The sequence below is a fragment of the Lissotriton helveticus genome, chromosome 2_1 (assembly GCF_964261635.1).
Source record: "Lissotriton helveticus chromosome 2_1, aLisHel1.1, whole genome shotgun sequence".
NCBI lineage: Eukaryota > Metazoa > Chordata > Amphibia > Caudata > Salamandridae > Lissotriton > Lissotriton helveticus.
In genome coordinates, this window is record NC_136059.1 from 236,500,396 (window position 1) to 236,523,967 (window position 23,572).

The following is a 23,572-nucleotide window of genomic DNA, read 5'->3' on the forward strand; positions in this document are numbered from 1 at the left end:
ACTGTGAGCTCGTCGGTGGTAAGAGCTCGCGAGCTTAAATTAACAGTTAGGTGTTGCTCGCTTCTGTGCTGGTACTCTGTTGGGCGGCCCTCCTGCTCCGTGTGTTCGGAAAAGTCGGGTCGGCCTGCCACTGTACCGTCTGTTGTCCTCTCCTTTTGCCGCGGTTGAAGCCGCGGCCACGTCCTAAAAAAGACGGATCCTGGAAAAACTGAGGGGGCTCTGTTATAATAAGGCAAATTGGCCTTATTTTATTGTGTTTGTGTTGTGTCTGTTAATTCTGGATCACTAAGGTTATTTTGTTGTTTTACTTCATTTTTCCTTAGGCATGAGGACAATTCACTCAGAGTCTCCTCCAGTTAATATTGGGGCTCCAAAATACTGGTAGGACTACTTTTTCCATTGTGAATTGCCGTTTTCTTTATCGCAGTTGCATCTTTACTACTTTTGGTCCTGACGAAAGCTGGGTAACAGCTGAAACATGTTGACCACGCTGCTGAGCGTTTTACAGTAGTTATATTTTCCAACTACAAAACGCCTGTTTTTAACCACGACACCAGAGCAGGATCTAATAAACACATTTTCTGCTCTTGTAGTTGTTCTTAACATCTTCTTTAGTTCACTTTATTTTTGAGCACTGCACATCCATTAGCACCATTCTTGAAATCCACTGTGGCTTGAAGGTCATTACAGTTGTCCGATCTCTACACCACCTTTTGACGGGGTGAGTGAGATTTGGAATATACTATCTACTTCCCACATGACGATGTCTCCGCCACGTCTGGTGGGCTGATGGGAACACTTCAGCCAAGTGGGATTTCTGATCCATGTATTACTTCTACAACCATACACATTGTTCTTCTGACTATGCACCTCCCTGACTTGTATTAATGGTTTCTAGGGTTGTGAGGTGCTATGGTCATTAAACCAACCCATTTTGACCCCCTTTCAAGTAATTATATTTTGGGAACCAAAAGAACACCCACCGCCGCGGACGAACATGACCGCGGGAACAGGCCCAACCGCCGCTATACCTGCGGAGGAACTCACCGCAGTCCTCCTCCGCCGCGGAAACAATACTTTGGAAAACGGACCATGACTGCGGAAGGACCACAAAACACCATCCCTGCCGTCAAACCGATTACAAAATGGCAGACGGAAGTAAATAGAAAACACACTAAACAGAACACCCACCCACCTGAAACACCCACCCCCAGCAACTGCACGCCCCAATGACACCCCCCCAGCACCGACAAATGAACCTAAAGCACCACACCCACAGAACACCTGATTTCCAAAAACCATTGGGACACCACCACCACCACACAGAGTATAAAATGAATCCCTCCCACTACCACAGTCCTTTGCGTCACAGCATAGCTGCAAGCAAGAGCCACATTACCACGAACAGCAGACACACACAAACACACATACAACCTGCACACAAACACACACACCACGCAAACCAACACAACACCATCCCTACACACCACACACCTGCACATCCCACCCCACCACACCAACACCTTGCACATCACACACCATGGCACCAAAGAAAAATCCCAAATTCACAGACAGTGAGTTGAAGGTCATGGTGGATGAAATCATCCGTGTCGAACCACATCTCTTCGGCAACCTAGTCCAGCAGACGACCTTGGCTACCAAAAACCACATGTGGGACAGGATAGTGACCAGAGTGAATGCGTCAGGGACCGTGCCACGCACCAAACACGAGATCCAGAGGCGGTGGCACGACCTCAAGGCAAGGGTGAAAGGCATCAGGGCGAAGAACCACCTGCGGGCACCCAACACTGGCGGCGGGAATCCCCCGGAGCCCATACCATTTGCTGAATGGGAGGAGAAGGTGCTGGGCATACTGCACCCTGAGAGCCTGGAAGGAATCGAGGAGGGAGAAGAGGCTGGTAAGTACAAACCAATGACCACGAGCACACTGCCATGGTCTGCCATGCACAACTGCCAACACACATCTCCATGGCCCCAATCCATGCATGTGGACCACACAGTCACCCAAATGTGAAGTCCTGGCCTCAAATGCATACACCATGACCATACACAAATGTTGCCTCCTATCTTCCCAGCCTTGCATGTTGTCAAAGCAGCCAGCACTACAACGCCCAACAGGCCCCCATGTCCACAGGGAGGGTGGCGGTGGGTGGGGTGTGTGGGAGACCAGCACTACAACTCCCAACAGGCCCCCATGTCCACAGGGAGGACGGCGGTGGGTGGGGTGTGTGGGAGACCAGCACTACAACTCCCAACAGGCCCCCATGTCCACAGGGAGGGTGGCGGTGGGTGGGGTGTGTGGGAGACCAGCACTACAACTCCCAACAGGCCCCCATGTCCACAGGGAGGGTGGCGGTGGGTGGGGTGTGTGGGAGACCAGCACTACAACTCCCAACAGGCCCCCATGTCCACAGGGAGGGTGGCTGTGGGTGGGGTGTGTGTGCGAGAGGTGGGTGGGGGGTGTGAGAGACCAGCACTACAACTACCAACAGGCCCCCATGTCCACAGGGAGGGTGGCGGTGGGTGGGGTGTGTGGGAGACCAGCACTACAACTCCCAACAGGCCCCCATGTCCACAGGGAGGGTGGCGGTGGGTGGGGTGTGTGGGAGACCAGCACTACAACTCCCAACAGGTCCCCATGTCCACAGGGAGGGTGGCTGTGGGTGGGGTGTGTGTGCGAGAGGTGGGTGGGGGATGTGAGACACCAGCACTACAACTACCAACAGGCCCCCATGTCCACAGGGAGGGTGGCGGTGGGTGGGGGGTGTGTGCGATAGGTGGGTGAGGGGTGTGAGAGAGGTAATTGATTTTAATGTTGTTACCAAAAACATGTAATGTCCACAACATTGATCATGATAATCTTGTCCCTCAGGTGATCGCAACTTGACTGGCGAAACCAGCAACTGCCAGCACCAGTCGCCCCCCTCACAGCATGGACGAGCCCATTGCCAGCTCAGGTGCAGAGGACGATGCGGGGCCAAGCAGACTTCCAGGGCCATCAGGCTCCCAGGACATCACTGCCTCCACCACCTCGGCCTGTGTCACCACACCAACACCTGCCACTGTGAGCTGTGCAGCCACCACCACCACCACCACCACTCCTGCCTGTGCCACCCTGCCTGACCCATCAGCCGATGATGGACCATCAACATCCCATGCAAGCAGGGTGAGTGGACGTGAGAGGACACAGGTGAGGGCACAGCTCACAACCAGGAGTGCAGTTATCCGGCGAGGTGGGGAAGGACACCCACCCCATCCTGGCACCGAAACCCTGGAAGCCATCGCCAGAGTCAATGCCTCATATGAGCGGTCGCAGGCACAGTCTGATCGGGCCCACCAAGACTCACAAGAGAGCAGTAATCTGTTGCGATCAATTGATACCCGCATAGGACAAATTGTAGACTTTATGGGCCAGCAAACTGCTCTGTGGAGGGACTGGCTATCCCGCGCCACACCACCACCACCTCACCCTGGTGCCCAGCGGGACCGGTCATCAACACCACCGCCACCCACACCTGAGCCCACGGACAGGGAGGTGGCCCCTGATCAACCTGCCCCCACAGCTGCCTCCGCTCCGGCTCCAAGACGGAGGGGCCGTCCGAGGCTGGATCCCGGTGAGAGCAGTGGTGTTGCTCCATCTACCCACTCTAAGAGGGGGCGCCAATGACTTCACCCTTGTCTGACCTGCCATTCACCCTGCTAACTATCCTGTCCCACAATGCCAACCATTGCCACACGTCTGTTGGACTAGCTGGACATCACACATTGTGGTGTCCCCACGGTGTTTTCATCTGCCATGACCTTCAACTCTCACTCCCCCACCAACACTTCTTTGTAAATATGCACCAACCTCAATCCACAACCTGTAAATAAACATCACGTAAACACTCAATGATGTGTGGGCTCCATGTTTTAATCACATGATTGTCTTAGAATGTAACGTTACCAGGTGCAGGGATCAATGTTGTTGAGAATCATGCCTCTGTGGAAGTGACCTAGGGATAATGAGAGAACAACAAGCACAGGTCAGGAAAGTGATTCACACACATCACAACACACTGTACTGCAACATCCCACAAACCACTCTCATCACCAATTAAGTGGATCACAGGACACACAACATGGAGCATTGAATGTACACCATCTAACACACACATGTCCATACATAACATACCAGAACAGACATCATAGACACATCACATCCACACTCCACCACCAAACATACGTCATGCATTGTCTGGCTGCACAACCGGTAGTTACTCACATTCAAGGGAAATAGCGATCAATGAGCTGACGCCTCTGGTCCACACCTTCTTCCTCACCACTTTCCTCATCAGTCGTCATGGGTGGGATGGGAGGCCAAGCAACCTGTTGGTCTTCAGGGTCCATGAGCAGTTCAATGTTATTGCGCAAGGCCAGGTTGTGGAGCATGCAGCAGGCAATCACGATTTTGCATACTTTGCCTGGTGAGTATGGCAAGGCCCCTCCGGTTTTGTCAAGGCAGCGAAACCTAGACTTCAGCAGTCCAAAAGTATGTTCTATCACTCGACGTGTCCTCCCATGGGCATCCTTATAACTCAATTCACCAGGGGTAGTAGGATTCCTGATGGGGCTCAGCAGCCATGGCCTGTTTGGGTACGCAGACTCGCCTAGGTGGGGTGATGACAGACACAAGTTTCATTACCAGATTTTGTGGGAACACCATGCCACACATACAACACAATTGTCCTCACAACACACTGACAACACAATTGTCCTTCCAGCACACTCACCTACAAGCCACGCACGTTCTGGACGCAGATTAGCCATCAGTTGGGGGGCAATGCTGCTCCGCATGATGTGGGAGTCATGGGCGGAACCGGGAAATCTGGCACACACATGCGAGATGATGTTGTCAGCCAGGCACACCACTTGCACGTTGATCGAATGGTAGTGCTTCCGATTCCTATATACAGCTTCACGTGCCTGGGGTGGTATGAGACCAATATGTGTTCCATCAATGGAACCCACAACGTGTGATAACTGGGCCAGGGCATAGAAGTCCCCTTTGACTGCTACCAACTGTGCCGGACGTGGAAAATGGATGTAATCATCCTTGTAAAGCATCATGGCATTCAAAACATCCCGCAGTACCATGCTGAACATGGATTGTGACATCCCTCCGGCATGACCAACTGTGTACTGGAAAGTGCCAGTCGCAAAGAAATGAAGTGCCGCCATCACCTTTGCTGTGGGTGTGAAAGCTCCAGGATATGTCCTGCGTGGCTGCAGATGAGGTGACAATTGTGTGACAAGCTCCTGCAATCTCAGTCGGTCAAGGCGGTATTTGCATATCACCTCCTCGTCAACCATGTCCTCCAGCACAGTGTATGGTCGATGCCCATTTGGAGCCCTCCTGTGTGGGAGTAGATGGCAGCAGATGTAAAATGACCAACAACGCATAGCTGTGCAACACTATCACATCTTGACCAACACAATGCTAATAATACATGTTGCAGACAGTGATGATATGTGTGACCGGACCAATATATGAGGCAATAGAGCTGACTACACACACAATGTACAACCACAAAGAACATTCTGTGGGCTAACATGTACAATGTAACGTGCACACATGTTCACACATCTTGCAACAACACATGACTGAGGGCCCATATGTGGACAAGCGTCCCCACAGACACACATGTGAGTGCACAAACAACATAAAATTAGAACACAACCTTCTTGTCTTCATGCACCCATGAACACACCTACAATGCCCCCTCATCTGACATGCATGGGCACACAACAACAGACACGCATACACAGAATGCATGTACACACACATCATTGTTACTTGCACACACAAACCACACACTCACAACAGCTAATGAATGTGTGTACACACCCTTGCGGTACTGTGTAGATGTGTAGAAATGCAAACGTGTGTCCCCAAGACCAAGACGTCAACACGTCGCCATGCACATCTGACGCAACTTGGGCCCACATCACTAGCCTTTGTTAACCACTGGCAAGGTCAACAGTATGAGCACACATGCAACAAATGGACATGAATGTCGCACGTGGACACGGTCCATAGACTTCACATCAATATTCTTCCAGCATTCCGGACATGTCCTGACACACACGTACAACTAAGAAGATTACATGTGTGTGGAGACATGCAGTGTGTGTACATATGCCATCTGGGGACGCCTTCCACCAACACAGAAGATGACCGATTACACAGCAATGAAGCATGACATATGCTGTATGGTCAATGACCATCCCGGTTACACCGCCCAAAATGCATGTGCGCACTACCGCGACGGTGCATCATTTGAAATCAATCACTCACTGGCGCCGCTATGGCGGTGCACGCATTCCGCGGTGGCGGTGCAGGCCAACACATACATTTGATGATGCAATCTGAAATGGCAGTTGAGAAAACACCTTACAGTGTCATTGCCTCACACACCGCCAGTCCCGTCCGGTCAGCCACCGCCAGTCCCGTCCGGTCAGCCACCGCCATTCCAGGCCAGGCACCCACTGTCATTCCAGGCCGGGCACCCACCGCCAGTCCCGCCCGGTCACCCACCGCCATTCCAAGCCGGGCACCCACCACCAGTCCTGGCACCGCCCAGTCTTGGCGGTGGGTGACCGGACGGGACTGGCGGTGGGTGACCGGACGGGACTGGCGGTGGGTGACCGGACGGGACTGGCTGTAGGTGACCAGCCTGGAATGGCGGTGGGTGCCCAGCCTGGACTGGCGGTGGGTGCCAGGCCTGGAATGGCGGTGGGTGACCGGCCTGGAATGACGGTGGGTGATGGGACTGGCGGTGGGTGACCGGACGGAACTGACAGTGGGTGACCGGACGGGACTGGCGGTGGGTGACTGGCCTGGAATGGCGGTGGGTGACCGGCCTGGAATGGCGATGGGTGACCGGATGGGACTGGCGGTGGGTGACCGGACGGGACTGGCAGTGGGTGACCGGCCTGGACTGGTGGTGGGTGCCCGGACGGGACTGGCAGTGGGTGACGCAATAACACTGTAAGGGGTTTTCTCAACTGCCATTCCAGATTGCATCATCAAATGTATGTGTTTGCCTGCACCGCCCCCACAGAATGCATGCACCACCATAGCGGCGCCAGTGAGTGATTATTTTCAAATGATGCACCGTCGCTTGCCGGTGTGTGTACGTGACGGTCCGTGCACATATAGCCAATGGGAACAGGTTACGCATTGCACGTAAGCGCATTCAAAAATTGCGGAAGACGTGCACCGCCACACCAATGCGAGTCATTGGCTCTTTTTGAATGATGCATCCAGGGAAAACCAATTGCTGCAGACGTGTGCCACTGATATGAGCTCAGGGCCCTATATATGTGTCAAGATTTTCAGAACACATTCACTGCTTCCAGCCACTGCTGCCTGCAACCGTCACCTCCACCTGCTGCTCCAGAGCTATCCAACAACTGCTGCCTGCGACCGTCACCTCCACCTGCTGCTCCAGAGCTATCCAACAACTGCTGCCTGCGACCGTCACCTCCACCTGCTGCTCCAAAGCCAATCAACAACTGCTGCTGTAGTGCCACAGCCCTGGACCTTGCCATGTCGAGAGTGCAAGAGATCCAGTCTCGTCCCTTCACCGCAGCGGAGCTGGATGTCCTTGTGGACGGTGTGCTCAGCCACTATGAACGGCTCCACAGTGCCCCCGGACAGGTGGTAAGTGAAGTGGGTAACATGTTGGTGGGCATGAGGTGGTCACTGACTCCTTGCCTCTGCAAGCTTGGCGGTGTGCTGTGGGACCTTCACATGTGTTGTACTGCGCATGGCTGCATGTAGATACGTGTTTCTGAAATGTTTATGAATGTCAAACAGTCCACTGACGTTCCCCTCTTGTCTCCCATCCTGGTAGGTGAAGCTGCACCTCCGCAAGGCCGTGTGGAGGACCATAGCACGTGATGTACGGGCAGTGGGGGTGTGCAATAGACGGCACACACACTGCAACAAGCGCTGGGACGACATATCCAGGCTCAGCAAGAATGATGCGGAGATGACACTGGGGATCATTCCAAGAACAGTCCGCCTTGCCCGACGCACCATGACACCTCTGATGCACCGCATAATTGCTGTGACACATCCTGACCTGTCCGCCCGGCTGAGAGGGGATCAACAGCAAACTAGCGGTAAGCAGACTGTATGTGTCTGTAACTTGTGAGTGCATGCATGTATTCGTGCTCAGACACAGTAGTGACATCCGTGGTGCGTATCTTTTGCATATATTGCATGTTGGTGTCATTAGCGGAGTGAGCGGTAGCACCCATGTCCGCCAGGTGAACATACCACTTGCTACGTATTTGAGGGTTCCAGGACATGCCGTTGAGATGTGGTGTCTCATGGCATGACATGTGTGGTGGTCTGCATGCACTTGCCCTGTTTGTATGATGTACATATTTCACAGACACCCACGGATCTATGATGTGAGGATGTGTGGTAGGGGTGGTTCGTGTACAGGATGGGTGCTACATGTCAATCGACTGTAAGGAACGGTGTGACTCTGTAACCTTCAGAACGTGAGTGTGGCACTTAGGGTAACATCTCTTCCCTCTCTCTTCCAGCTTTGGCCGAGGGCACTGACACACAGACGATGGAGAATAGTGGTGGCAATGCATCCGGATCCGAGATGACACACACGCACGCTGACACTGAAGAGTGCAGCCTCGGAGAGGGGGACAGAACCGCCCCTGAGGACTCACATGTGGAGACACCATCGTCCTCATCCTCAGAAAGTGTTGGTGAGTCAGCACTGTTGTCACAGACAGGGATTGGGCAATCGACACCTTCAGTCGGGACACAGCACACAGGGCCCACACTGCCACCCACTGCAACATGTACTGCTCGTGCTCGCCAGAGGAGGGGGAGCAGAGTTGCCTTCGGTGAAGGCACCGCGGAGCCTGCCCCTGTGACACAAAGTGCACTTTGTGCTGAGGCAGTGGATCTGCTGCGACAGCTGTGTGTAGGGCAGACCAACATGATCAATGCATTCCAAGACCACGATAGGAAGTTGGGGCAGGTGGTGGCATTCATGGAGGGGATGCATGGCGATGTTGCTGGTCTCCACAGACATTTCAGTCATTGGCAAACACTGTGTCTACAGCCATTGTACAGTCGCATAGACAGGGTGCTACTTCAGTACCACCACCCACACCACTTGATGTTTCAGTGGAGAGTGATTTATCAGACCAGGCCTATCATTCAGGTTATTACAATAGGAGCAGCCACAGGCAGCAAGGCAGGGCACGGAGGGCACAGACACCATCCCCGAGGACTGGGGTATCTTTCTCCGAAGACGACGTAAGCTACACTGGAGTTGACACACAGGATCATCAAGGGGTGTTGGGGGAAATGGATTCAGATGCTACACAGGCATCCCCCACAAAAGTAACTCCCAAGGCAAGGGCACCTCCCAAGAGCAGGGACACTCCCAAGGACAAGGACACAACCAAGGAAAGGGCACCTCCCAAGATCAGGGACACTCCCAAGGACAAGGACACTACCAAGGAAAGGGCACCTCCCAAGAGCAGGGACACTCCCAAGGACAAGGACACTACCAAGGAAAGGGCACCTCCCAAGAGCAGGGACACTCCCAAGGACAAGGACACTACCAAGGAAAGGGCACCTCCCAAGAGCAGGGACACTCCCAAGGACAAGGACACTACCAAGGAAAGGGTACCCCCCAACAGCAGGGACACTCCCAAGGGCAAGGACACTACCAAGGAAAGGGCACCTCACAAGAGCAGGGACACTCCCAAGGGCAAAGTAGCTTCAAAGGAGAGGGACACTACAATGGACAGGTCTGCACCCAGTGCCAGGGCACCGCCCAGGGATCATGGACAATCCAGAGACAGGACACCTCCTATGTCAAAGGCACATCCCATGACCAAGGGTTCTCCCATGGACACGAGCACCATCAAGGACAGGCATATATCACCCCTGGCTGCACTGAGGCTGATGTTTAAGGAACGTACAACAAATGTGTCAGCGGTGGAGTCCCCCCATACCTCTACTCCCATCCAGGCCCCGCAGAAGCAGAGGAAGGAGTACACTGTTGTTGCATCCCCATTACACATGATGCAAAGGGCAGAAGGCAGGCCCACAGCAAATGGCAGGCAGGGTCCAGCACGTCCCCAGAGAGCAGACCACCACAAGCACATGATCCACCTTTGATGTCTGATGATGCCACAACACTTACCAGTCCATTCATGTCCGGGGTGCCCATACATTTCACAAAGAAACGGAGACACACAACAGTGAGACCTGACCACCCCAATGTCGCTCCAGTACAGCTGTCCCCACCTCCCAGAGCCACCCTGCCTCCTGGCCCATACAGCCCTGTGGCTCATCATTTCAGTGGTCCTAGTGGGTCAGCTACAGTTCACTCTCATGTGTCAGAAAGTGGCACTGTGTCTATTGTACGCTGTCATGCATCATGTAGTAGCACTGTGTCAGTTGTGCCCTCGCCTGTTGCAGGTACTGGCACTGTGTGTGTCCGCCACTCTCATGTGTCAGATGCAGGCATGGTATTTGTCGGTCAGTGTACAGGGACATGTCCTGGCAGTGTGTCTGGGTCTATGGCTCATGTGTCAGTCAGTAGATCGGTGGCTGTGTCTCACACTCCTGGTGCTGGCGGTGTGTCTGGGTCTATGGCTCATGTGTCAGTCACAACAGCTGTGGCTGTGTCTCACACTCCTGTTGCTGGTGCTGGCGGTGTGTCTGGGTCTATGGCTCATGTGTCAGTCAGTAGATCGGTGGCTGTGTCTCACACTCCTGTTGCTGGTGCTGGCAGTGTGTCTGGGTCTATGGCTCATGTGTCAGTCAGTAGATCGGTGGCTGTGTCTCACACTCCTGTTGCTGGTGCTGGCGGCGTGTCTGGGTCTATGGCTCATGTGTCAGTCAGTAGATCGGTGGCTGTGTCTCACACTCCAGTTTCTGGTGCTGGAAGTGTGTCCGAGGCGAGTAGTTCAGGCACTCCACCAGATTCTGTGTTGTGAGGTTTAGTTGCCATCACTCACATATCATTTTACTTTGTGTGTATATTGACGAATGTAACCACCCTGACATTATTATTGTCCTTGTGACGGGTCGCTTGACACACGTACTTGGGTAGCCAGTGATGTACCTGCTCTGTTGGCCACAATGCCCTATTGCTGTTCTGATACTGCATTGTGCCCTCTCATGTGCTGCCTCTGATGTACCTGTTCAGTGCAATGGACTGTTGATGCACTTAGCCCCTCTCATGTGCTGCCTCTGATGTACCTGTTCAGTGCAATGGACTGTTTATGCACTTGGCCCCTCTCATGTGCTACCTCTGATGTACCTGTTCAGTGCAATGGACTGTTGATGCACTTAGCCCCTCTCATGTGCTGCCTCTGATGTACATGTTCAGTGCAATGGATTGTTGATGCACTTAGCCCCTCTCACGTGCTGCCTCTGATGTACCTGCTCTGTTGGCCACAATGCCCTGTTGCTGTTCTGATACTGCATTCTGCCCTCTCATGTGCTGCCTCTGATGTACCTGTTCAGTGCAATGGACTGTTGATGCACTTAGCCCCTCTCATGTGCTGCCTCTGATGTACCTGCTCTGTTGGCCACAATGCCCTGTTGCTGTTCTGATAATGCATTCTGCCCTCTCATGTGCTGCCTCTGATGTAACTGTTCTGTGCAATGGACTGTTGATGCACTTAGCCTCTTTCATGTGCTGCCTCTGATGTACCTGTTCAGTGCAATGGACTGTTGAGGCACTTGGCCCCTCTCATGTGCTGCCTCTGATGTACCTGTTCAGTGCAATGGACTGTTGATGCACTTAGCCCCTCTCACGTGCTGCCTCTGATGTACCTGCTCTGTTGGCCACAATGCCCTGTTGCTGTTCTGATACTGCATTCTGCCCTCTCATTTACTGCCTCTGATGTACCTGTTCAGTGCAATGGACTGATGATGCACTTAGCCCCTCTCATGTGCTGCCAGTGATGTACCTGCTCTGTTGTACCCAGTGCCCATGCTCTTGAATATTCTGAGATTATACACCGATTATGTTAAATAAAGCTAGTAAATTATATTTTCTGATTTGTCGTTGTCATTCCTGGTTGTGTACTTGAATTGTGGATATGTTTGTGCGATCATCAATGTAGTTTCTCAGACATGACACTCCCCCTTCCAACGTCACAGCCATGGCAGTTACTCCCCTTCCAACTGCAATTGGTGGGTTGGCGTACCTGCGTCGTCGGCGATGATGGTCCATGACTTACTGGTGGTGGAGCACGAAGAGTATCGGAAATGCGTGTAGCGCTGGGTCCATGACGGCGATCTGCTTGTGGTGTGTATCTCCGCTGTGGTGATTCCACCGTGTTCAGGCAGGTTGTTTTTCCACAGCGATTTTATGTGCGTTTACTGCCATCGTGATTTGGAGGACGGTCGGAGACGTCATTCCGTACGGCGGTGTGTCTGGATTGGGTGCGTCCGCCGCAGGGTCGGGTGTACTTCTGGCGGTGGGTGACGCAATAACACTGTAAGGGGTTTTCTCAACTGCCATTCCAGATTGCATCATCAAATGTATGTGTTTGCCTGCACCGCACCCGCAGAATGCATGCACCACCATAGCGGCGCCAGTGAGTGATTATTTTCAAATGATGCACCGTCGCTTGCCGGTGTGTGTACGTGACGGTCCGTGCACATATAGCCAATGGGAACAGGTTACGCATTGCGCGTAAGCGCATTCAAAAATTGCGGAAGACGTGCACCGCCACACCAATGCGAGTCATTGGCTCTTTTTGAATGATGCATCCAGGGAAAACCAATTGCTGCAGACGTGTGCCACTGATATGAGCTCAGGGCCCTATATATGTGTCAAGATTTTCAGAACACATTCACTGCTTCCAGCCACTGCTGCCTGCAACCGTCACCTCCACCTGCTGCTCCAGAGCTATCCAACAACTGCTGCCTGCGACCGTCACCTCAACCTGCTGCTCCAGAGCTATCCAACAACTGCTGCCTGCGACCGTCACCTCCACCTGCTGCTCCAAAGCCATCCAACAACTGCTGCTGTAGTGCCACAGCCCTGGACCTTGCCATGTCGAGAGTGCAAGAGATCCAGTCTCGTCCCTTCACCGCAGCGGAGCTAGATGTCCTTGTGGACGGTGTGCTCAGCCACTATGAACGGCTCTACAGTGCCCCCGGACAGGTGGTAAGTGAAGTGGGTAACATGTCGGTGGGCATGAGGTGGTCACTGACTCCTTGCCTCGGCAAGCTTGGCGGTGTGCTGTGGGACCTTCACATGTGTTGTACTGCGCATGGCTGCATGTAGATACGTGTTTCTGAAATGTTTATGAATGTCAAACAGTCCACTGACGTTCCCCTCTTGTCTCCCATCCTGGTAGGTGAAGCTGCACCTCCGCAAGGCCGTGTGGAGGACCATAGCACGTGATGTACGGGCAGTGGGGGTGTGCAATAGACGGCACACACACTGCAACAAGCGCTGGGACGACATATCCAGGCTCAGCAAGAATGATGCGGAGATGACACTGGGGATCATTCCAAGAACACTCCGCCTTGCCCGACGCACCATGACACCTCTGATGCACCGCATAATTGCTGTGACACATCCTGACCTGTCCGCCCGGCTGAGAGGGGATCAACAGCAAACTAGCGGTAAGCAGACTGTATGTGTCTGTAACTTGTGAGTGCATGCATGTATTCGTGCTCAGACACAGTAGTGACATCCGTGGTGCGTATCTTTTGCATATATTGCATGTTGGTGTCATTAGCGGAGTGAGCGGTAGCACCCATGTCCGCCAGGTGAACATACCACTTGCTACATATTTGAGGGTTCCAGGACATGCCGTTGAGGTGTGGTGTCTCATGGCATGACATGTGTGGTGGTCTGCATGCACTTGCCCTGTTTGTATGATGTACATATTTCACACACACCCACGGATCTATGATGTGAGGATGTGTGGTAGGGGTGGTTCGTGTACAGGATGGGTGCTACATGTCAATCGACTGTAAGGAACGGTGTGACTTTGTAACCTTCAGAACGTGAGTGTGGCACTTAGGTTAACATCTCTTCCCTCTCTCTTCCAGCTTTGGCCGAGGGCACTGACACACAGACGATGGAGAATAGTGGTGGCAATGCATCCGGATCCGAGATGACACACACGCACGCTGACACTGAAGAGGGCAGCCTCGGAGAGGGGGACAGAACCGCCCCTGAGGACTCACATGTGGAGACACCATCGTCCTCATCCTCAGAAAGTGTTGGTGAGTCAGCACTGTTGTCACAGACAGGGATTGGGCAATCGACACCTTCAGTCGGGACACAGCACACAGGGCCCACACTGCCACCCACTGCAACATGTACTGCTCGTGCTCGCCAGAGGAGGGGGAGCAGAGTTGCCTTCGGGGAAGGCACCGCGGAGCCTGCCCCTGTGACACAAAGTGCACTTTGTGCAGAGGCAGTGGATCTGCTGCGACAGCTGTGTGTAGGGCAGACCAACATGATCAATGCATTCCAAGACCACGATAGGAAGTTGGGGCAGGTGGTGGCATTCATGGAGGGGATGCATGGCGATGTTGCTGGTCTCCACAGACATTTAAGTCATTGGCAAACACTGTGTCTACAGCCATTGTACAGTCGCATAGACAGGGTGCTACTTCAGTACCACCACCCACACCACTTGATGTTTCAGTGGAGAGTGATTTATCAGACCAGGCCTATCATTCAGGTTATTACAATAGGAGCAGCCACAGGCAGCAAGGCAGGGCACGGAGGGCACAGACACCATCCCCGAGGACTGGGATATCTTTCTCCGAAGACGACGTAAGCTACACTGGAGTTGACACACAGGATCATCAAGGGGTGTTGGGGGAAATGGATTCAGATGCTACACAGGCATCCCCCACAAAAGTAACTCCCAAGGCAGGGGCACCTCCCAAGAGCAGGGACACTCCCAAGGACAAGGACACAACCAAGGAAAGGGCACCTCCCAAGATCAGGGACACTCCCAAGGACAAGGACACTACCAAGGAAAGGGCACCTCCCAAGAGCAGGGACACTCCCAAGGACAAGGACACTACCAAGGAAAGGGCACCTCCCAAGAGCAGGGACACTCCCAAGGACAAGGACACTACCAAGGAAAGGGCACCTCCCAAGAGCAGGGACACTCCCAAGGACAAGGACACTACCAAGGAAAGGGTACCCCCCAACAGCAGGGACACTCCCAAGGGCAAGGACACTACCAAGGAAAGGGCACCTCACAAGAGCAGGGACACTCCCAAGGGCAAAGTAGCTTCAAAGGAGAGGGACACTACAATGGACAGGTCTGCACCCAGTGCCAGGGCACCGCCCAGGGATCATGGACAATCCAGAGACAGGACACCTCCTATGTCAAAGGCACATCCCATGACCAAGGGTTCTCCCATGGACACGAGCACCATCAAGGACAGGCATATATCACCCCTGGCTGCACTGAGGCTGATGTTTAAGGAACGTACAACAAATGTGTCAGCAGTGGAGTCCCCCCATACCTCTACTCCCATCCAGGCCCCGCAGAAGCAGAGGAAGGAGTACACTGTTGTTGCATCCCCATTACACATGATGCAAAGGGCAGAAGGCAGGCCCACAGCAAATGGCAGGCAGGGTCCAGCACGTCCCCAGAGAGCAGACCACCACAAGCACATGATCCACCTTTGATGTCTGATGATGCCACAACACTTACCAGTCCATTCATGTCCGGGGTGCCCATACATTTCACAAAGAAACGGAGACACACAACAGTGAGACCTGATCACCCCAATGTCGCTCCAGTACAGCTGTCCCCATCTCCCAGAGCCACCCTGCCTCCTGGCCCATACAGCCCTGTGGCTCATCATTTCAGTGGTCCTAGTGGGTCAGCTGCAGTTCACTCTCATGTGTCAGAAAGTGGCACTGTGTCTATTGTACGCTGTCATGCATCATGTAGTAGCACTGTGTCAGTTGTGCCCTCGCCTGTTGCAGGTACTGGCACTGTGTGTGTCCGCCACTCTCATGTGTCAGATGCAGGCATGGTATTTGTCGGTCAGTGTACAGGGACATGTCCTGGCAGTGTGTCTGGGTCTATGGCTCATGTGTCAGTCAGTAGATCGGTGGCTGTGTCTCACACTCCTGGTGCTGGCGGTGTGTCTGGGTCTATGGCTCATGTGTCAGTCACAACAGCTGTGGCTGTGTCTCACACTCCTGTTGCTGGTGCTGGCGGTGTGTCTGGGTCTATGGCTCATGTGTCAGTCAGTAGATCGGTGGCTGTGTCTCACACTCCTGTTGCTGGTGCTGGCAGTGTGTCTGGGTCTATGGCTCATGTGTCAGTCAGTAGATCGGTGGCTGTGTCTCACACTCCTGTTGCTGGTGCTGGCGGCGTGTCTGGGTCTATGGCTCATGTGTCAGTCAGTAGATCGGTGGCTGTGTCTCACACTCCAGTTTCTGGTGCTGGAAGTGTGTCCGAGGCGAGTAGTTCAGGCACTCCACCAGATTCTGTGTTGTGAGGTTTAGTTGCCATCACTCACATATCATTTTACTTTGTGTGTATATTGACGAATGTAACCACCCTGACATTATTATTGTCCTTGTGACGGGTCGCTTGACACACGTACTTGGGTAGCCAGTGATGTACCTGCTCTGTTGGCCACAATGCCCTATTGCTGTTCTGATACTGCATTGTGCCCTCTCATGTGCTGCCTCTGATGTACCTGTTCAGTGCAATGGACTGTTGATGCACTTAGCCCCTCTCATGTGCTGCCTCTGATGTACCTGTTCAGTGCAATGGACTGTTTATGCACTTGGCCCCTCTCATGTGCTACCTCTGATGTACCTGTTCAGTGCAATGGACTGTTGATGCACTTAGCCCCTCTCATGTGCTGCCTCTGATGTACATGTTCAGTGCAATGGACTGTTGATGCACTTAGCCCCTCTCACGTGCTGCCTCTGATGTACCTGCTCTGTTGGCCACAATGCCCTGTTGCTGTTCTGATACTGCATTCTGCCCTCTCATGTGCTGCCTCTGATGTACTTGTTCAGTGCAATGGACTGTTGATGCACTTAGCCCCTCTCATGTGCTGCCTCTGATGTACCTGCTCTGTTTGCCACAATGCCCTGTTGCTGTTCTGATACTGCATTCTGCCCTCTCATGTGCTGCCTCTGATGTAACTGTTCTGTGCAATGGACTGTTGATGCACTTAGCCTCTCTCATGTGCTGCCTCTGATGTACCTGTTCAGTGCAATGGACTGTTGATGCACTTGGCCCCTCTCATGTGCTGCCTCTGATGTACCTGTTCAGTGCAATGGACTGTTGATGCACTTAGCCCCTCTCACTTGCTGCCTCTGATGTACCTGCTCTGTTGGCCACAATGCCCTGTTGCTGTTCTGATACTGCATTCTGCCCTCTCATTTACTGCCTCTGATGTACCTGTTCAGTGCAATGGACTGATGATGCACTTAGCCCCTCTCATGTGCTGCCAGTGATGTACCTGCTCTGTTGTACCCAGTGCCCATGCTCTTGAATATTCTGAGATTATACACCAATTATGTTAAATAAAGCTAGTAAATTATATTTTCTGATTTGTCGTTGTCATTCCTGGTTGTGTACTTGAATTGTGGATATATTTGTGCGATCATCAATGTAGTTTCTCAGACATGACACTCCCCCTTCCAACTTCACAGCCATGGCAGTTACTCCCCTTCCAACTGCAATTGGTGGGTTGGCGTACCTGCGTCGTCGGCGATGATGGTCCATGACTTACTGGTGGTGGAGCACGAAGAGTATCGGAAATGCGTGTAGCGCTGGGTCCATGACGGCGATCTGCTTGTGGTGTGTATCTCCGCTGTGGTGATTCCACCGTGTTCAGGCAGGTTGTTTTTCCACAGCGATTTTATGTGCGTTTACTGCCATCGTGATTTGGAGGACGGTCGGAGACGTCATTCCGTACGGCGGTGTGTCTGGATTGGGTGCGTCCGCCGCAGGGTCGGGTGTACTTCCGCGGCGGTGCGTGCTCTTCCACCACGTACGGAAATTTGACAGTGTTTCCCATCCTAATATGGCGGACGGAGTGTCCGCGGCAGGCGGACAGGAAAAAGGCTTTTTCCGCCTACTCCAGGACGGTGGTCGTCCTTCCGTCCGCCATCCTAATGAGCCCCATAGTCTCAGGTCTGCTTCCTAATGCCTGGCCACCAGTACCTCTGTCTTAATAATGATACTGTGGCGGAAACACCTGCAGGAGCAGAGGCGAGCCCTTAATGTGCTGCTAGGATTAGTCCTAATCTATGTTCCACGTTTGGAACTACTTTATCGCCCACTCCAGGAATTCGAGCAAACGGAACATTATTTGTATCAGTTATATATGAGTATTTGAGTGGACACCCTTTAGGTAACATAATACCGCTGCCTTTGCCTGTAGCATTGACAGCCACCATTATTTCACTGTCTATTTTCATTTTTGAATGAGTGATTGCAGCTACGGAAACCGTTTGTACAGCTGCCTGTGCGGCTTCAACATGAACGTAATCACATTGATGACTCAGCGTGTGTATCACATGAGTGTTTTGTAGTCCTTCTCGTGACCGAACTACTTGTTCCTAAAGCGTTTTACGCTTGATTGTGCCACCTTTTCCATCCTTGAACCCGTTTTGAAGCCAATTCTGTAAATATTCATTATAAGATTGTACACAGTAGAAAGAATCGCACACTATGAGTGTGGGGAATTTGCGATCCGTATTTTCAAGTGCCATTTTGAATGCTTGTAGTTCGCTGAGCTGTTCAATCTCCTATAGATTGCGTTTTTGTGACCATAGTTCTGAATTTGCCATCGCACATACAACCTTTAATGATTGCGCATGCAGCACTATAAGCATGTTCACCTTCCGTAGCGTGTTGTGCTGATCCGTCAGTATAAATTATACATTCATACTGGTCTAGAGGCAGAATTTCAGTAGGCGGAGGACATTATTGTTCGTATTGCAGGAATGCTGTGTTTTCAAATAAGGATCAAAAACGTATTCAACATCAGTTGCATCAAGAGAATTAACCCATTGTATCCATCTCGGATGTAAAGCTTTAGCATTTGGAATGCTCGCTTTTGTTATTGCCTCTAAGACTGGTACAGGAGTTACGACCATTATGAGTTTCCTCTGTACTAGCGCTCTTTCTTTTGCTACAGCTGTTTGAAAAGCTGTCAGGATTTTTTCTGTAGAAGTGAATTTCATTTCTGCTTGTGTATATAAATGTGATTTGTATGCAATTGGTACTTTTTCACCTTCGTTAAAAGTTAAGTAGGTGAATCCGCATTGACCCAGAATGATTTGGATCACTAAGTTGCCTACGTTTACGCGTGTTTGCAAATATTTTGTTGCTAACATGTCTGTTTGGAGTGAAAGCAAAACATCTGTGTGTTTTTGTGTCCAATTTACTGTTTTAAAATCAGGTTTGTTTAATTCGTAGAGAGGTTTAACCCTTTCTGCGCAATTTAGAACGTAAGTTCTTCCGAAATTCAGGAAACCTTGATTCGACTGTAAGTTTTTCAGCGTTTTTGGAGGTTGGAGCAGCGCACACTTTTCTAAAAAAGTTGGCTGCCAGGCTTTTGCCTTCACTTGATAGTTCATATCCTAGAAAAAGGACGTTGAGAGGGGCAATTCTTGATTTTTTTAAGTTGAATTTGTACCCTTCAGAGGCGAAGCCCAGTACAATGGTGTTCACCCTGTTCAAGTGCCTATCCAGGTCATCGTCTGTCAGAAAAATGTCATTGACATATGACAATGCCTCGTCATCATTAGTTTGTAGTAACTCTGTTACCCTCACTAAGAATAACCCAGGACTATTCTTGAATCCCTGTGGGAGATGACAGAATTGACGCAGTGTCCTCATAATTGAGAAACCGGTCAAATACTTACTTTCAGGTGCAATGTTTTGACAAAAGAAACCATTTGATATGTCGAATGTGGTTTTATATTTTTTACGCACAATGTTATTCATTAATGCTGTACTGTGTGCATTTTGCACTGCAACTGTTTTGCAACAAGAGTTTAGATGTCTGTAATCCAATACTAGACAATATGTGTTGTCTGGTTTGGAAACAGGAAACAAAGGATTGTTCATTGATGAGGTGCATGTTTCAATCACCCCTTGATATTCAAGTTGATATAAAATATCCCTGACCTGTTTTTTAGCTTCTTGCTTAACTGGGTTCTGCCTTTGTGCAGTTGGTTGATTTTTTAACTGGATTTTGTGGTGAGGTGAGTCCTCATCCCATCCTACATGACTTTTATGTCTCGCGTCTAGTATTGCAGGGAGCAGCACTGCTCGCGCAGCGCGAGCTCTTTAGTATTTGAAAAACGGGGTTTTAGTACTGACCTAGGAATCGCACACACTCGTGCGTGTGCTTTTCCTTTTGTGCTACCCCATTGGCCTTTGTTTGCATCTTTTTATTAAAGTCTGCACACATTTGGCCAAATGCCCATGGCTTAATGGTGTCTATTACACGCTTGGTGCGCGTAATAGACACCAATAGGCCATGTGGTTTCAGTTATCGTGCCCAGACACAATAATTGAAAGCACATGGCTCGCAGTGGCGCGCGCGCACCACTCGCCGGCTTTTTTGTTGTTCAAGCGGAAGTGAAAGCGAACGATTCCCTGCCGCTTGCTCAAGAGAGCCATTGATCATGTTTGCAAGTTTAATTTAGTTGAATTGTTTTCAAGTATCGTATCCAAGCTATCTCCTGGACTTCCGCTGGGCATCCCCACCCTGGGGTCTTTTAGCAGCTGCCATGGGTTTGCATTTTCTTTCAAATGCAGTTGAGGGTTAGTCTTACCTTGTACAGGTGAGGTTTACCACACGTGAGCTGCTGCATTACTTAGTTCAAACGATACAGGTAATGGCTACCTCCTCTTTCAGGCACCTCTGAGCGCGTCCTGCTGTTGTAGGATACAGGAAGGTGGCAGGAATGAGACATTGTGGCATGAACAGCCATTTCCCTCACCCCGCTGTCTCTGAGGCGCGGAACCGAGGCAGACCACGCATTGTTTTTCTTGTGTTCTTTGAAGGGGTGTGGCGCAGTGACGGGTCATATTTTACGCTTGCTTATAGAGACATCTTGTTCTCTGTTTCCTGCCCCATTGACGTTTTATGTGGAATGTTTTTATCTCTTCGTCGTCTTTAGGACGGCTCCTGTTTCTCTGGATCTTTTTTCCTTCTCTGTGCTATCTATTTTTACTTCCCGTTCTCTACACGGTGTTCAAGGGCAAAGACCCAATTAAATCTTTCAGATAATTATAGCTTTACGGACCTTCATCGGACACCTGGTTAGTGCAATCACTGCTTTTAAAGCTGTAAATATTGTATTTTGGGGATAAACCAACCACCCCTCAAACTTGCTTGAACCCTTTGAGTGCACTGGTGGGTCAAGTTGAAAAAGCAGACAATGGCGTCTGATTTACTTGACTTTGCGGGGATTGAAATTTCCCCACATTAACCCTGTTTTTAGCACCCAGGAGATAAGTGGTGGAAGAGGGAAGAAGCCCTAAGGGCTTTGTGTAGGTGAACTGTTTGGTGGCCAGCCCCTCCCTCTCATTCCCCCATCCCTACAAGAACTAAAAAGATGGGAGGTGAGTGATGGCAGGTGCCCATACCAGGTACCCGGCAGCTCCTCCCTCACTAAAAACTAGACATGGGGTAGCTTGGGAATCGAGTGGTCGAAACTGTTGAGGTCCGAACCCTTGTACGCTTTTTTACTCGTTAGTTTCCCTACACTGGGAACACAGGTGGAAAGGTAGGCACGGGGTGGGATTGAGATAAGGGGAGGGGGCTGAGGAAGAACAAACTCCTACCGCGTTTGTTTTAAGGATGTGTAACAGATTATCTTGAGATCTGTCAAGTAAATATTAGCTTTGGTTTTGGTTTTGACCTTCCTCTGGCCTAAATACATGTGTATTGCACAGGTGAGCTCTCAGGTCTTTTGGATTCTACACCTGCAAGAGTCTGTGTAGCGGTTTGATAAACCTGCAAGGGTCTGTGTAGAGGTTTGATAAACCTGCAAGGGTCTGTGTAGAGGTTTGATAAATAAACTTTAAATGGTCCGTGATAAACAACTTCAAATGGTCCGTGGATGGTCTGTCAGTCCTAGCAAGTTTTTTTTCCTTTGGAAAACAGCCCCCAGAATTAGGAAAATATGGGAAATATATATGTGATACTTTGTAAGCCATTAGCATTAATACTGGATTTGAAATTAATCTATTCACTGTTATTATGTCACAGATGAAAACACAGAAGTTGTATTTCACTTGTGATGCCATGTGGGAAGAGACTCTTTTCTGATGCGTCTCCTTTAGCACCGCTGTTGGCACACATTCCCACTTCCTGATGTGACATGGAGAGCCTTCGACCCTGCCTTTGAAGAGGAAGGTAGGGTTCGGAAGGTTGTGAAGGAGAGGGGCATTGACTTTCTAAATGTTGGGGCTGGTGGGATAAATAGCTCCAAATGTTTGCAAGGGGGGTTGCAGGATGGCAGGTATTTGTTTTTTAAATATTTAAATATTGGAATGGAGTGGGTTGAATGGGGTGGCACATTTTTTGGGTGTGTTTTCAGGGTGTTGGTGGTGGGCAGCAAGTCATCGGGAATATATTGATTTTAAAGTACAGCTAAGGGGTAAAGGGTTGAGAGAGATGGGGATTATGCATAACTACTACATGGGGATCGGGTGACAGGAGGATGGAATTTTGGGGAGGCACAAAAACAAAATACATATATAATCATATATAACTGTCAGTGTGGCTCCTTCAACCATGTGGTTCCAAGTGACATCATGGACATTTTGAATCAAAGGTGGAATACACAATGTTGTATAATGCTGGGGCTTGGGCGACTGCCCATTTCTTGGCATAAGTATATTTTAAATGTACTGGAATATGGTTAGAGAAGGTTGGCATAATGATGTCTTCGCCATGTGGGCACTCCCTGACAAATTCTGGTGGCCAGTCTTGTTCAGCTAGAAGTATATCACAACATTTAGAAAGTCGCTCCCAAAAGAGTGCTTTCACTTTTATTGGTATGTCTCCCTCCATTAAGAAAAACTAACCCTAGTATCTGCAGCTTCAACTTCAATGTCTTCATTCAAGTCCACTGTCTCCAGAAGTCCCTTCAGGTTCTGGTGAGCTATTGTTACTTCTGCTGCGCAGTCTAGCATTGTCTGAGCCCATTCTCCATTCTAGAGTTTTGTCCTCAAGATCCTCGGCATGTTTGATTTTTAGACCTGCTACCTTCTTTTTGGTAAATTGAGGTTTTTCGTTTTTCTGAACGTGTTGATCGTCTTTGGACTTCAAGCGTTCTTCCTTGTTTTCTGACGTCTTCTTCTTTCAGACTTCTGTGACGAGTTCTGAAAGGTACGAGAGGAACGAGTATCAGTATCTTGATATATGTCAGGTTTTCTCAAATTATCCCTATTCCTGAGGTTATACCTCCTTTCGGAGGGCTCCTTTGGGGGAGACCTACCTCGAGAA